This window comes from Narcine bancroftii, chromosome 4 (assembly GCF_036971445.1).
Source record: "Narcine bancroftii isolate sNarBan1 chromosome 4, sNarBan1.hap1, whole genome shotgun sequence".
NCBI classification, from domain to species: domain Eukaryota; kingdom Metazoa; phylum Chordata; class Chondrichthyes; order Torpediniformes; family Narcinidae; genus Narcine; species Narcine bancroftii.
The window spans coordinates 90,252,489-90,264,925 of NC_091472.1; the positions used below are offsets into that span (position 1 = coordinate 90,252,489).

General features: G+C 38.5%; 1 protein-coding gene across 7 annotated transcripts in view; it reads right to left on the reverse strand.

Annotated features, from left to right (window-relative positions):
• LOC138760804 (son of sevenless homolog 1) overlaps nt 1-12,437 on the reverse strand; it is a 255,322-nt gene that overhangs the window by 177,754 nt on the left and 65,131 nt on the right. The window contains exon 1 of one of the 7 annotated variants that reach the window (XM_069931921.1): nt 2,480-2,566. The exons of the other annotated variants lie outside the window; for them this stretch is intronic. The gene's annotated coding sequence lies outside the window, so the exon portion shown is untranslated. Of the gene's footprint in view, nt 1-2,479; nt 2,567-12,437 lie in introns of those variants that run through there. 7 annotated transcript variants of the gene reach the window in all.

Genomic DNA, 12,437 nt, shown 5'->3' on the forward strand with positions numbered 1-12,437 from the left:
AACTTCCAGCAAAAGAGGTAAATTAATATTTAAAGCTTTTACTTCCCCAACCAAACCTTCCCAATCAAATTACAATACAAATACATCCAAATCATAAGATTGCTTCAACATTTTTTTCCTAATGTGAACAGGAAGCAAAGAATGTCATTCATCTCAACATCAAAAAAAGAATACGTTATACAGTACAGGAACCCAAAATTACAAAATTCTTTACTGAAGGAATTGTTCATCTCATGCCCAAATTTCTCACAACAATCTATTTAACAATGTACATCCTTAAAAACACTGGGTACAAAGGCACTCCAAATATTATATTCTTTTACGTTCATATCCAAACCTCACATCTTCGTGTCAACAAGTTTTGCCCAAATAATACAAAAGCAAAAAATTGCCTATACTGGAAAACTGGCATACACTCAAAAACATTGGAACTTCTCAGGTCATGCATCAGTTGGCCAAATCAGAACACAAAATTATAACAAGAGCTCAGAGATAACAAGATGAATCTCCTAGAATACTCCACAGATCTGCATCACTAGGCATTCTGAAAGATTCATTTGTCAACTCCTACCTTTTAAGAGAAGTTACAAATAAAAAAAAGTTGGACTTTCAAAATATACTTACTGAACCAGGTCACAGATCAGTCATGTATCCAGATAAATGATTTAGTTGAGTACAGATCCAAATAAATTATTTCCATAAAAGAATGAATTCAAGACAATCTCTTCAAAGAACTTTGATCCATAGTCAATAATCTTGACTGAATAATTCCTGAATTATAGTATCTTATTTTTTTATAGAAGTCGTAGTGGACTGTGAGGAAAATTTTCAAAGCTTGCAGAGGGATCGGGACCAGCTGAGAAAATGGACCAGTAAATGGCTGATAGAATTTAATGCAGACAAGTGTGAGGTGTTGCACTTTGGAAGAGCGAATCAGGGTAGAATGTACACAGTAAATGGTAGGCCACTAAGGAGTGCGGAGGAGCAAAGAGATCTAGGAATGCATATACATTGTTTCCTGAAGGTAGCATTGCATATGGACAGGGTTGCAAAGAAAGCTTTAGGCATCTTAGCCTTTATAAATCAAAGTTTTGAATATAGAAGTTGGGATGTTATTTTGAAGTTATTCAAGTCATTGGTGAGGCCACACTTAGAATATTGTGTGCAGTTCTGGTTGCTCAGCAGCAGGAAGGATATCAATAAAATTGAAAGAGTGCAGAGAAGATTTACCAAGATGTTGCCAGGTCTTCAGGAGTTCGTTCAGTTACCGGGAAGGATTAAACAGGTTTGGACTATACTCCTTGGAATGAAGAAGAATGAGGGGAGACTTGATAAAGGTTTATAAGATTATGAGGGGTATAGATAGAGTAGATGTGAATAAAATGTTTCCACTTAGATTGGGGGAGATAAATACAAGAGATCATAGCTTCAGGCTGAAAGGGGAGAGGTTTAAGGGGAAAATTAGGAGAAATCTTTTCACTCAGAGAGGGTAAGAGTGTGGAATGAGCTGCCATCTGATGTAGTGATTGCAGATTCAAACGAGTTTTAAAAATAAATTGGATAAATACATGGATAGCAGTAGTCTGGAGGGGCATGGAATAAGAGTGGGACTAGCTAGTTTTATTGGTCAGCTCAGACCAGAAGGATTGAATGGCCTGTTTTTCTGTGCTGTAACATTCTCTGGTTCTATCATGTCTAAAACAAAATAACGGCAAACTAATCTGACGAGAAAAATGTACTCCATTTCAAATTATACTATATTCCCTAAGCAGAAATAAAAAGTCTTATAATAGCAGCATCTCGAAATAAAATATTTACAATCTAATAAAAAATTTATCCAATGAGACATAGCAATCAACCTGACTCTACACAAAAAAAACAACAGCAGAATAACAAAAGTTTAAACAGATAGTTACTGTGTAAATACCAAAATGAATACTTGACTGCTATTACAACAATGAAAATGTTATTTAACTGCTGGCAACTTCACTGAATTGTTTCAGTTGCAACATCGAGAAAAACATCAATCACAACTAACATGGCAAAAAGCACTGGCCAACAAGCTGCAAAACTTGGGCCTCTGCATCCACCTATTCAACTGGATCCTTATGAAAAAAATCAGTCAGTACAAATTGGAAACGTTGTCTCCTCCTCACTGATAATACTACATGCACACCTCAAGGATGCATGCTTACCCAACTGCTCTACTCACTCTACATCCATGACTGTGTAGTTCGGCACAATTCAAATGCCATCTACAAATTTGACTATAACACCACATCACAGAGGGCAATGAGGAAGCATACAGGAGGTAGATTGATCACCTTATTGAAGTCATAACAATAACCTTGCACTCAACATAAGCAAAACCAAGGAGCTGATTGTGGACTTCAGGATAAATGGGCCCCCTGCATAGCCATGGCGAAGAGAAACCTATCCAAAGTGAACCCACATAAGCCAGAGGGACCAGACAACATACCTGGTCGAGTACTGAAGGACTGTGCAGATCAATTGACGGAGGTCTTCATAGACATCTTCAACACCTCACTGCAGCAGTCCATTATTCCTGCAGGTTTCAAGACAGCTATCATTATCCCGCTACCAAAGAGGGCCACAATAACAGTCATCATTGACTATGGCACTGACCTCCACCATTATGAAATGCTTTGAGCACCTGGTGATGGCACACCTCCCAGAAATGCTAGACCTATTTCAATTCACCTATAAAATAAACCATTCCACTGATGATGCCATAGCCTTGTTGACTGCCGTCAGCTCCGGAAAGGGCTTTGAATAGCCTGTTGAGGGAGCCAATGGTGGTTTTAGTTGGTCTGCACCCAAAATGGTGGCACCTATTAATCGGCAGCACCCACAAGAGGTTGCAGACTCCAGGAAAGCGGAGGACTGGAACAGGGTACCAGAAAATGGGAAGAATTTTGGTTCATTTTTACACTGTATTTATGCATATGGCAAATTCCTATACTGACTTTGGAATTAAGTGGCAATCCAGATATCTAAAGCTTTTTATTTGAATTTTTAGCTAAGAGATACAGCTCGGTTAAAATAAAAAACCTTTTTTCCTTTTTTATTATTAAGACAAATAAGTAAAGGGGGGTTTAACTACAGATTACAGATCATAATCACAAAAACAATATGATCATATCAGAGAAGTATAAAATATCTTATTCAAGGGAATTTTGCATCTATTATTTGCACAATTTTTATATTTATTATTATTTTTGGACATATTAAGATTTATGATTTAATTGTTTAATTTGAATTTCCTAAACAAAATAAGTTATGTAATAATTATGGTTATGCTTCTAATTTACAATTGATCCATATATGATTCATGTAATCATTATTATACCTTGTATAAAGGGGTTTTGTTCAACTCAATAAAAAAAATTTAAAAAGAAAAGAAATACAGTTCAGTGACAAGCTGTCCTTGAGCCTGGGTGGCCCAAATAAACCCATTTAGCCAATTCACCTTAGAAAGTAGAAGGAAACTGGAGCATCTTGAAGACACCCATGCAGAACATATAAACACATTAAAGAGCACATCAAATTTGATTCCAGGTCACTGGCACTGTAATAAAGCTGTCCTAACCACTATACTAACTGTGCCACCCCTTTTAAACAAGAAGTGAAATCTAGTCTCTATGCTATTTAGAAGTCATTAAACAAAATAAAAATTCATAATTAAATTCATAATTAAACAAATTAAAAAAACATAATTAAAAAAATTCATAATTAAACAAAAATCCAACTGCACGAAAACCAACAAGGTCGGGTCAGATACAGCAATGAGCTCTCTGAACCCTTCTCCATTAACAATGGCGTGAAGCAAGGCTGTGTTCTCGCACCAACCCTCTTTTCAATCTTCTTCAGCATGATGCTGAACCAAGCCATGAAAGACCCCAACAATGAAGACGCTGTTTACATCCGGTACCGCACGGATGGCAGTCTCTTCAATCTGAGGCGCCTGCAAGCTCACACCAAGACACAAGAGAAACTTGTCCGTGAACTACTCTTTGCAGACGATGCCGCTTTAGTTGCCCATTCAGAGCCAGCTCTTCAGCGCTTGACGTCCTGCTTTGCGGAAACTGCCAAAATGTTTGGCCTGGAAGTCAGCCTGAAGAAAACTGAGGTCCTCCATCAGCCAGCTCCCCACCATGATTACCAGCCCCCCCACATCTCCATCAGGCACACAAAACTCAAAACGGTCAACCAGTTTACCTATCTCGGCTGCACCATTTCATCAGATGCAAGGATCGACAATGAGATAGACAACAGACTCGCCAAGGCAAATAGCGCCTTTGGAAGACTACACAAAAGAGTCTGGAAAAACAACCAACTGAAAAACCTCACAAAGATAAGCGTATACAGAGCCGTTGTCATACCCACACTCCTGTTCGGCTCCGAATCATGGGTCCTCTACCGGCACCACCTACGGCTCCTAGAACGCTTCCACCAGCGTTGTCTCCGCTCCATCCTCAACATCCATTGGAGCGCTTACATCCCTAACGTCGAAGTACTCGAGATGGCAGAGGTCGACAGCATCGAGTCCACGCTGCTGAAGATCCAGCTGCGCTGGATGGGTCACGTCTCCAGAATGGAGGACCATCGCCTTCCCAAGATCGTGTTATATGGTGAGCTCTCCACTGGCCACCGTGACAGAGGTGCACCAAAGAAAAGGTACAAGGACTGCCTAAAGAAATCTCTTGGTGCCTGCCACATTGACCACCGCCAGTGGGCTGATAACGCCTCAAACCGTGCATCTTGGCGCCTCACAGTTTGGCGGGCAGCAACCTCCTTTGAAGAAGACCGCAGAGCCCACCTCACTGACAAAAGGCAAAGGAGGAAAAACCAAACACCCAACCCCAACCAACCAATTTTCCCCTGCAACCGCTGCAATCGTGTCTGCCTGTCCCGCATCGGACTTGTCAGCCACAAACGAGCCTGCAGCTGACGTGGACTTTTTTACCCCCTCCATAAATCTTCGTCCGCGAAGCCAAGCCAAAGAAAAGAAACAAAATAAAAATTCATAATATTTACATTGAAATAGAAGGAATAAATAGGTAATTTTCAGATGGGAGGAGTTAACTGGCAAATTGCTGGTGCCCCAGATGTTCACTATTAGAGAATCACATGCAATATACCCAATTTTGCTGACTACACAAAAGCCCAATGGCATTGTAGTCTGGCAAGATGATGCAGAGCTGCACAAATGGGTCATAGATTAAATGAATTCAATGTGGAAAAAACTTTGAAATCATCCACTTTGAGAGCAAAAAAAATAGAAAGACAGTTTCCTTTTTAAAAAAAAATTGATGCTGGCATTTCAAGTGACCTTGACCATAATTTACTTTCAGGTTTACGTGCAATTAGAAAAATAAATAGCATACTGGCTATTTTTCCAAGAAAATGCAAATCCAAGAGTCTACATGGACCCAGAGAAACCAGGAATACTGTGATAGAGGGGCTGCAGCAAGGGTTCACCCAATTTATTTACAGTTAGTCTAAGATTTTACAGACTTGACAGAAAAGACTTAGAGGTCCCATTTCTTGGTGCAGCCAGATTAGTTCAGCAATGAGGATTCCCAGATCAATAAAACATTTTTACTTCCATCCATTCAAGTGCAAAACTTTTCCCACTGTCACACAAGAAAGTAATGTTTGCACTTGCGAGGGTGGGGGTGTCTACAAGTAGATCAACTTTCTCACAACTCCAGTGATCCAAGTTCAATTCCATCTAGTGTTTGGGATATGGTTGTGGGGAGAATGTGTAAACTCAACAGGTTCATTGGCCACTTTTTTAAAAATTGTCTGTAGTGTAGGAGGGTGTAAGAAGAATTAAGAGGATATTCAAGGATGTGTGAAAGAGCAAGTTACAGGAAAATGAAGGTTTCTTTTTGAGAACTTGCATAAACCCAGTGACTATTTGGGACATTTTCTGCATCAGAAGCAAATGTAAAGAGATCATGATGGGAAGCACCTGTGACGCCCATCATCCTCAGCCAGGGATCTTGCTTATTGATTGAAAATTATGGGTTTCTGGGTGAATGAGATTAAGAAAACTAAGGTTGCCATGCACAAGTATCAGATGATCTCTAAGTTTCTGATTTTTTGATTGGTATTATTGCACTATAATAGGCCAGATCTCAAACAATGAAACAGAAATCTTAATGGCATGGTTTTAAGACAATAATCTCTCCTCAGTGTCAGCAAAATGAAGGAGCTGATCAATTATTTCAGAAAATGGGAAGAAGTTCCCGTCCTTGGGAATGGTGCTGAGGTGGATGTGCTTGAGAGATTTAAGCTCTTGGGTGCAAATATCACCAACAATTTTTCCTATCCAACAACACAGCCAAGAAAGCACACCAATGCCTTCACTTCCTCAAAAGGCTAAGGAAATTTAGCAGATGCTGAATAACTCTTTACCAATTTTTATGGAAACACCAGAGAAAGTTTCTTGTGTGGATGATTCACAGATTGATTCAAGAACTGCTCTGCCTAACATTGCAAGAGACTGCAAAAATCTTGAACACAGCCCACACCATCATGCAAACCAGCCTCTCTTCCAATGACTCTGTCCATGCTTCCAGCTGCCACCCAAAAACAGCCAATATAATGGACCCGTCCCAGCCATACTCTCTTCTCCACTCTCCAATCGGACAGAAGATGCAAGAGTTTGAAAACACACATCACCTGGTTCAAGGACAGCTTCTTTCCCCACTGTTATCAGACTCTTGAATGGACCTCACAGACAGAGAAGATGATCTCTAGATCTTGCAAACCTATCCCAGAGGCTGGTGGAGAAGCTGTCCTTGCTAGGTCTCAACATCCCTCTCTGTAACTGGATTCTGGACTTCCTAACAGAAAGACCAGCATGTCCGGAAGGGTACTAGAACATGGAGCACTGTGACACTGAGCAATGGTGCACCTCAGGGCTGTGTACTCAGCCCGCACCTGTTTACGTAACTGAACGATAACTGCTTCATCAAATCCAGCTCCAACAGTATCATCAAGTTTGCAGATGACACGACAGTGGTTGTCTTCATCAACAACAATGTGTCGCATGATAAAAGTGGAAAATCTTGTGAAATGGTGCAAGAGTTACAACCAAAGTCTCAATGTGGACACAACAAAGGAGATAATTGTGGACTTCAGGAGGAACAAGAAAGACCACCCTCAACTACAGATCAACAACTCTGTTGCAGAGAATGGAGATAAACAAATTCTTTGGAGTGCACTTAACTAGTGACCTATTGTGAACACTCACTTGTCAGGAAGACACAATAGCGACTGCACTTCCTGAGAAGAATTCCATTCTATCAACTTTCTACTGGAGCACTAATCAAGAGCTTCCTTGCTGGCTGCATCACAGTGGGGTATGGTTGTGGTAGAGCATTGCATCAGAGGTCAATCCAAGGGACCATAAGAGCATCAGTGAGGATCAGTGGGGTCTCCCTCCCTCCATTGACATGATCTAATGTAATCATTGTCTGAACAGGACTTGCAAAATTGTTAAGGACCCTCCCACTATGCACATAGCATCTTTCAGCTATTCCTGGCAGGAAAATTATACAGGAGAATCAGAGCCAGCACCATCAGACTAAGGAACAGCTTCTTCCCACGGGCAGTGAGAATACTGAGTGACCAAAGAAACTGCTCACATTAACCATCCGAGACTCATTCATGAAACAAATTTTATTTATTTATTTATTTGTGTCGATGAATATTTGTCTTACATATGTATTGTTAGTCTGAATGTGTGTTGTCTGGTTGTGTGTCTGCGTAGTTTTGTCGAATTGTACTTGTGCAATCAGATGACAATAAATTTGAAATGATCATGGTCCTTGTACTGCTTTAACTACACTTTTGTTTTATTTGAACTTTTACATGGGTTGATTTTCCTGGATAGCACATAGGTTTTTTTTTTAAATGTATTTTGGTACACCTGATAAAAATAAGCAAAAAAATTCATAATGTAATGAGGCTGAAAACTGCTTCGAGAGTACACAGATGTGCAGAAATCCCAAAGGTTTTTCTTTGACAGGATGCAGTTTCACAGTTCTCTCAAGAGCAGTTTGCAGAAATCCCTCGGATCTCTGGTGCTTACATTGAATATTTTTAAGTCAGAGGTAGATTATTCTTGATATACAGTGAGAGATGTTGGGAATGTAGAATCAAGGTTATGACCAAAAACCTCACAACCTTGAATGGCAAAGCAGGGCCGCTTGGCTGAATAGTCTATTCCCACTAGCAGCTGTGTTAGATTATTTAAATCTTTGAATAATGATCTTTCTACCCTCAGCAAATATATCTTATCTATGGGTGTCACTTTCTCCCATGGGCACAAGAGAAGTTTGTCTCACCTAAATATGGCATTTGCAATGCTTAGCATTGAATCCATGAATGAATCCATTCATCCTATCCACTGCGATCACATAATTGTGAGCAAAATCGACCTGTTTTACCATGCAAGAACAACATAAACTTGAATGCAATAACACTCAAGGTCTTCAAACAAATTTTAACTCTAAGGCACTTTACTAAAATGCAGTAAATGTTTTATTATCCACCAGATTTTAATAATCAACATTGCAAAAGGAGAAGCCAAGATAATAGGAAGGGTGGTATCAAAAGAATAGCCAGATTGACTTGGATTAATCAACATTTGATGACATTATTTATGCAAAGTTCACCATACATCAAGTAATTCCATTAAATGGCACAAACAAAAACACTAGTCAAAGTGTGTTAAAGAGGGGAGCAAAAATTAGAGGTAATCTCAAGTAAATAAAGACAAGACAGACAAAAACACAACCACTAAAAGGGTGGAACTAAAATTGGACTTTGAATTTTGAAAAATGGTTAAGATATCGCATAGAATAAAGCCATGAAAAGATTTTAAATTACAAATTTGATTTTTGCAACCTATGATTAATCAAGAGTCACTTGGCTCTTTGCTCTTGGGGCAGCTACTCTTTCTGAGGTACTTCTCAGCCAGCACAGAGGAAACAAAAGTTACAAAATCTGGAATGCACACTTTAATCACGCGAATTATTTGATTACAATTTTAAAACTGTGGAGCACAGGACCAAATAAACAAAAAAATGTCTTTGACCCAAACATTATGGATGGCACTGTAAATTATGCCCATTTATTTCACTCATCTATTGTTAGCATTACAGCCACACCACCCCCACCCCTCATCTTGCAGTGATTCTTCCACTTAATCTTTAAATCTTGGCTATAGCTATGTTTTGCAGGCTTTTAACAAACAAGGTAATTGATGTAATGGAGAGGCTGCCCTGTTCCCATTAAATCCTTCCTTGCTCCAACTCGATTCCCCACCCCTCAAACTTTATGTTTTAGTATATATTTCAGGAGGTCTGCAAATGTAGATAAAATTCTTCCTCAAATGATTATGCATATACATTCTCAGTTTTTGAGAGCTAAAAACAAGTGCATTGTTCAAGTTGAGCAGAAATTTGAATCAAACCAGAATACTGAGGGGGAATAGATAAATCAGAAATTGGAGGAAGGGGGAAAAAAAAACAAATTGATGATGAGATGTGAGGAGAGTTGTAGAGGATTTTGGGAAGGGAAATTAAGGTGAAAAGAGGAAACAGCTCACAAGTTCATTGTAGTAGGAGGGTAAGGGCTCAGTGAGAGATGCTGGCTGATAAGGTAGCTGGCATCAAAATGGTGCTCAGTGAGTTTTGGTTGGGTGAGTGCACTTCATTTAGAGGGGACTATGTGTGTTGCTTTCTATCCTTTCTCTTGTGAAAGCCAAGGTCTTCATCAGTGACTTCATTTCCATATTTTTCTGCATCATTTAATGAGGCTGCTGAAGAATATCTAATCAGCTCTTTCCTGCACCGTTGTCTTCAATCATATCCAAAATCTTCATTTCCAGCCAGTTACTACATCTCTCTTGCATAGTCTAAAGGTACTACCCTATAATTTACAACATTAATATTATGTTTGTCCCCAGAATTTTGGGCCATCAGGACAACTTAACCTCTACTGATGTAACATCGTACAACTATGCTTCAGTATAAGAGGATAAATAAGAGCAGGAGTAGATTATTATTCATTATGATTAAGATTATGGCTGATCTGGGAATGGAAGCAGCTCCATTTACCTGCCTGTTTCCCGCAAGTTCTTTTAAATACTTCTTGGTAAACTGTAACCTGGCTATCCTGTTTCTGTGGCTAACTAGTGATTTGTATATTGCAGTGTCACCTCTGAATTTCTGTTCATGAAGTCTTCTGCAGACACATCCACACCTGCCACCTGAAGAGTGTTTCTGATTTGTCGGTCAGACGTTTGGGGATTTTTCTTCATCGTGATTAGAATTCTTTTGTCATCAGCTATAGGCCAACTAATCCCTTTGCGATTACTGAGCTCACCAGTAACTGATTTTGGTAATCCTAAGATTTGGGCGATGTATCTTACTGTTTTATTCTTATTTTTCAGCTTCATAATAGCTTCTTTGACTTTCATTGGCACAACTATGGTCCTCATGCTGAAATATGGCAATCTCAGACTCCAAAGGTGATAAAAAGCTTAGAAGCAAACCTCGCTCTCTTATGAAGTAAATATGTCTGAATAATAACAAACATTTGTGAAGCTAAGTGTCCCAAACATTATAGTGCCCTAAAATGGGGTAACTATGTATATATTAAAAAAATGCTGTAATTTCTACATGGTGAAACCAAAATGTACACAAATGCCCTTTAATAAAATCTGGAATGTGCACTTTAATCACAAGCAAATTGTTTTATTACAAATTTAAAACTATGGAGCACAGGGTCAAAAAGAAAAAAAATGTGCCTTTGTCCCAAACATAGACAGCATTGTATAAATCCCAATTTCATTATAGATAGTACTAATAGTATGCTGATTAAAAGGAGGTATTAATTAATGTACTGAGATTTAACTGTGATTTTGAAGACCAACAAAGAATGGGATTAGACTTCCAAATAAACTTGAGAAAGCAGATAATAGCTTTTTTAGGAAACCAAACTGTCTCAAGTTGTAAAAGTTAACTTGTAAAAATAATAAATGCTTTCAGCACTCAAAATTAGAGTCTTCTCCACAGATGGAGAATTGTGGTTTCAGTTTCCTTTCCCCAACAGTTATCTTTACATCACCAATTCAAATACTTCCCCAGAGCTTAAATGGAACCTCTCCTTATAAAGAGATAATCTGCCAACAATCAGCATAACTCTGTGAAAATAATTCTTACAAATTTAATACATATACATTGAATGCAAACTGAAAGGTATCTTTGGAATCCACAGTGGCTTGATAACAGAAAATATACTGCAATTGAGATAAATTCCTTCTCATGAATCATTGCTCTCTTCCTCTCTCTCCAGCCAATAAAACTTTTCAGCACCATTGTAAACTTGCTGAATTATCAATTTAAACTTTTAATTCATATTAGCCAATCCTTATGTTTCAAGTGGCATCATCCGTAAAACCATTCCCCCCAGATAAAGTGAATTAGGGGAAAATAACCTAATAATGTTTGAGAGGGAGTAAAGAAAATCAAAAAAAGCCCACACCCCTGCCCCAAGGCACAAAATAAAAGTTTAATGCAAATTTGCAAGAAAATAATTGAAATATAGACTAATCTGGGCTGGCTGGTAAAGAGTTCAGAAATATGACAGAGTACACCAAAAAATATATATAAAACAAAGGAACCCTTTGTTTCAAATTCAGTTACCTCAAGCTGAAAGGAATCATCAAGCCAGAGTAGGATATGATCATGGAAATATCAAAAAAACTAGAACATGGACCTGAAAGACCAAGGTACAGATCATTATGCTGAGGAAAATCAGAAATTAAAAGGGAAAAAAATGGATTTTGTTCTGGTAAGGATAAAGGGCATGGCACTGTGGAGTATGTAAACCAGAAAATACCAAGCGGGCAATAAGTGCACAAATGTAAAATTCACTGTCATAAGAAAGATCAGAAAATGGTGTACCAACAATGAAAAACTGTCTTGTTACAGATCCAACTTTTCTATTTGTATCTCCTCAAGCAAACTGGAGCTAACATTCGAACCTTCTCCTACCATTTATAGCATTATTTAAACAAAGTGAAGATATCATTCAAGTACTAGAGAAATGTTTTTAAAGTCACAAGACACACACCATTCAGATGTCTGAGGTGTATATCAAATAACAAGGGTACTATTTAAAGGTAGTAGCAGAGTTCTCCCCAATATCCTGACCAGTATTTATAGTTTAATCCACATCTTTGAAACTAATTATCTATAATACCTCACTGCTGTTTGTGCAACTTTGTCATGTACAAAATAGCTACTGGACTTTCCACATTATAAAACTGACTATTCTGCAAAAATACTTCATTGCCTATTGTGGGTTTTGGGGTATCTTGAGGGAATTATTTG